Raw genomic sequence first — 4566 nt, 5'->3', positions numbered from 1 at the left:
GTCTTGCAGAGAGAATCCTACTGTGAAAGCACTGAAAGAAATGTTTAAAGAGCCAGTGGGAGGTGATGTTTGCCCGCCACAGCCCCCCAAGGTTCCTCAGGGCTGTCTTGTCCCAGAATTCAGGGAGGTGGCTCTCCTACCTGCTGTATGCAATAGAGGATTTCAAAATCCCTCAGTGCAATAAAAAAAAAAAAATGTAACACCATAGTGGCCACGAATCCCATAGAGTTTTACAGGGCAGTTTACATTTTGGTTACTCAGCCTCAAAGCTCCAGGAAGAGAGGACTCCCGGGAAGATGGTTCAGCAGAAACTGCCTCTCCGAGATTGGGAATCCAGGTGCAGGGGTACAGCAACGGGAGGAGGAGACGGAGGGAGGAGGTGGGCCCCTGAGACCTGAGTGGAGAACAAGAGCCCATGGGGAAAGCAAAGAGAAGGCCACACACGGGGGAGGACGGTGGCAAGTGGAGCTTCATACCTGACCCCCAGCTCGAGGTGCGGGTGGAAAGATCGAACTTGGGATACAGGAAATTATACAACAAAGCCACGCTGCCAAAAACAGCACGGTGCTGGAAAAGAACCACAGAACAATGAAACAGAACAGAAGCTGCAGAAATGACTCCAAACGCACTCAGCCCCCTCACCTTTGACAAAGGGGCCGAAAAGCTCCCCTGGAAGAAAGATGGGCACTTTCATAACTGGAGCTGGGAAGGCTGGCTTTCCACACGCCGAGGACCAAAACTAGACCCACGTCTCCCACCGTGCGCTAAAGGAAAATCAAAATGGATCAAAGATCTAAATATTAAAACAGAAGCACTGACTCTGCTGCAACAGAGGATGGGTGGAATGCTTGAAGACATGCCAGTAAGCAAAGACTTCACAAACAAATCCTCAGCAGCAGGGGAACTAGCACAGAGAATCAACACCCAGGGACTCGCCTTTTCAAAAAGCTTCTGCACTGCCAGAGAAATCACAGGCAGAGCTGAGAGACGCCCCACAGAATGGGAAAATAACGTAGCCAACTTTTTCTCAGGCAAAGGACTACTGTCTAGAATAGATAAGGGACACAAAAACATCAGTCCCCCCCAATTTAAATACCAAATCCCAAAGTAGGGCTTTGAGATGAAGAGACATTTCTCAGGTGAGGAAGTAGATGTAGCAAAAAGGATCAAAACTAAAAAAATGTTCAGCATCACTGGTCATTCGAGAGGTGCAGAGGAAAACCACACTGAGACCCCACCTCACCCCAGACAGAATGGCGGCTATCAAGAAATCAACCCATAACAAACGCTGGTGGGTCTCTGGGGAGATGGGGACCCTTCTCCACTGTTGGTGGGAGTGCAGACCGGTGCAGCCACAGTGGAAAATACAGAACATTTTAAAGGACTCCAAAAAGCTATCAAATATATATATGTGCATATAATCTGTTTTTATGCATAAAACATATGTACTATTTTAAGTCAATGAATAGACACCTGAAATTATGTGTAAATAATTATATATTCTTTATATATATTACATATGTATATAACCTGTATATATATAAGCATTATACATGAATATATCTCCAATTATGCATTTATAGTTGTGTTGGTATGATTATAGGCTCTTCATATAAATTATATGCATGTAGTATGAATCTATAACATACAGAGTCCACAAGAATGTAGACATGTTTCAGGAAAAGAAAAACAGTAATTGTCTGCATGCTGATGGGCACCACTCTGAGCACCTCTTGTAAATGTCAAAGTTAAAGGTAGCTTGTATCAATCTCATGATGTCTCAATAAATTTGGTATTAAAATATTCATAGACGTTTTCCTTTTCTTGAAATGCACATACAGCTTTTTAGCAGGCTCTCCATATGCCTAAACACATAAGTATAATCTCCCTGTGTGAGCACATATACATGTAATTATGGATGTATAATTACAGACCTTTCATCTATAATGTACACGTCATTATAATCTGTGTATATCCATAATTATGTGTATAATCTCTATGTGCGTGAAGATCCATGTGCAATTATGCATAAATATAGATCTTCATACATCACATATATGTACTTGGACTGGCTGTATATGTGTAAGTATATATGTATATATCTATATATGTTATATATGTGCCTGTAATCGCTCTCTGTATAAATTCATAGGTATATGTGTAGTATAGAAACTGTGCGCTTAATCTATACGTGTACACTTGTAAGTGTACACATGAATGATGTACATGTGATTATATGGTCTTCATATGTTTATAAAATCTACCTGTCAAAAAATGTATCAGTCCGTCTGGATAGAGAATTAGAAATTAGAAACACACAAAATTGCTGCCGGTGCATTCCTGACCATCACCTTCGATTGATGATGTTGCAACCTTCGCATGAGAAAAGGAAAAAATAGAAACACAGTCTTTATAAACAGGGAAGGGTGGAGGGGGTGAAGGGAGGGCAGCGTTATGGGGACAAAATGAGAACCAAGACCTGTCATGTAGAGGTGCAAGATCCCCATGGTGAATGCAACTGTTCTGTATACCTACAATGCACCAATAAACTCAATGAGAAAAAAATAAACATAAGTGAAAAGAAGCTCCAAAATGCATCATCAACCCAGAAAAAGAAAAAAAAAGAAAGAAAAGAAAAGAAAAGCAGAGAGGAAACAAAAGGCTTTGTCAACATGGGGCTTTGACTGAATCTCTCAGGCTAAAGACCAAAGGAGGTTCCAACATGTATCGCTCCGTGGTTGGCGGGTGCGTTTCTGGCTGGTGTGGTTGGCAATTCCACAGCGCCTTAGCAGATATTTGAAATGGAAACGTTGAGCAAGTACCTCGGAGCCTGTGGGAATTGGGGAGCTCCACGCTGGGGAACAGAATGGCCAAGGTCCGCGAGTGAGAAAAGCTGGCGTGAGCCGGTGACTTCGGTATCGTCCCCAGGGACCGCAGGGAAGTGTCATCTGGGCCCTGGTGCGAGCAGCCGGCCCGCCCATCCGCAGACTGGTGCTTTTGGTCCTTTCTCCACATCGGTCCTGGGGTAACAAGTGAGGCTCATACGGAAGGAACGGAGATGTGAAACACCCACCCCGCCAAGAAGCGCACGGCCGATCCTTGGAACCCGGGCGCGTCCCACAGGGAAGGGACACGCGGGCATCTTGGTGCTCTGGGACCTGCAACCAGAGAAGCGGGCAAGGAGGGAAACAGCAAGAGTTTCCACCAAGGAACGTCGACTGAATAAACGTGCGAGGGACAGTGGACTTTGAAAACAGTTTGTCAACTTTCACGACAAAATTCTCACTTTGGTAATAGTTCCTCAAATAAATGAAAGCTGGGAATTCCACTGGAACCAGCTATCGCCCTCCTAGGTATCTTCCTGAGAGAGTTAAAGACTTCATCTTTCAGCGCCCCATGCGTAGCCAAATTTATAACAGTACAAATCCTAACAGATGAATATTGGAATCAGCCTTATGTCTACCACAAAGAAAATGTTGTGTTGCACTCAGTGGAGTACTACTCTGCCAGGAAAAAGGGTAAAGCTGAACGCACCTCGACACCATAATGCTCAGTGAAATAAATCAGACACACAAGCTGAACTATCCCCTGGTGGGAGACCCAAAGTGCAAATAAAGATGGAAAGAAGAGATCGAGGCTAGGAAACAGGAAGATTATCTTTTGCCAATGGAAAGGGACCAAGTCATGGATGAAAGACGCTAAAAGAGGAAAGAGTTAGGGTCTGTGACGTACACGAGGAGGATCAGCAGTGTGCACGGCTGATGTGAACTAATGAAAACTGAGCAAAGTAAAATAACAGCAAGAAAAGAATCACACACAGATGCAAGAACAGTTTAACAAAAGACTGAGGAAAAAGAGCAGAATCTGAGCAGGAGAAAACCTTCCTAACTTCAGAGCATTGCACCACAAGACACTTTCAAGAAGCCGAGGGAAAATCATCCTAACAAGAATAAAGGGATTTGTGGAAATCTAGGCCTGAGTGACCTAGATAAAACCCAGAACAGTTCAGCCTTTTTTACTTTCTTTACCCAAATGTGCTGTGTCCACGAATGCTGTGTCCAGGACCATTCTGAAAGTAAACAAATAAACTAATTGGCATCATGAGCGAGAAAGAAAACTCACCAGTTACTCTACGCCCATGAAGGTGACGTGGTCTTCTATTTTAATTGTTCATTTAGATTACACCCCGTTTTAACTGAGTGTGTTTGTGACACACCGTACTCACATGTGTGTCGGGGGATGAGTATGTGCTCAGAGTATCTATGATGGTTTTCAGTCCTTGTAACTCCCCTTCATCATTTGTACAAATTCTGTTTTCAGTGTTGTACCTTCTCTACTTCATGTTACTCTTTATTTGGGTTGTTCATAGAAAAAAAAATAAACAAACATGATGGTGTGAAGTCCTACACAATTTTCCAGGAAATGACGGAGGTCTGTTCTTCTTTATGGCTGAATAATATTCCTTGTCTGTTACTTTTGAAAATTTAAAACGGAACAACGCAACATATAGCGAGAAAGGGCAATAAAAACCCCATCCCGTGATTACAAATTACCCAGAAAAATACT

Source organism: Fukomys damarensis, unplaced genomic scaffold, assembly GCF_012274545.1.
Source record: "Fukomys damarensis isolate Sample0158 unplaced genomic scaffold, DMR_v1.0_HiC HiC_scaffold_39, whole genome shotgun sequence".
In the NCBI taxonomy this organism is placed as follows: domain Eukaryota; kingdom Metazoa; phylum Chordata; class Mammalia; order Rodentia; family Bathyergidae; genus Fukomys; species Fukomys damarensis.
Note: the sequence above shows the minus strand (reverse complement) of the source record.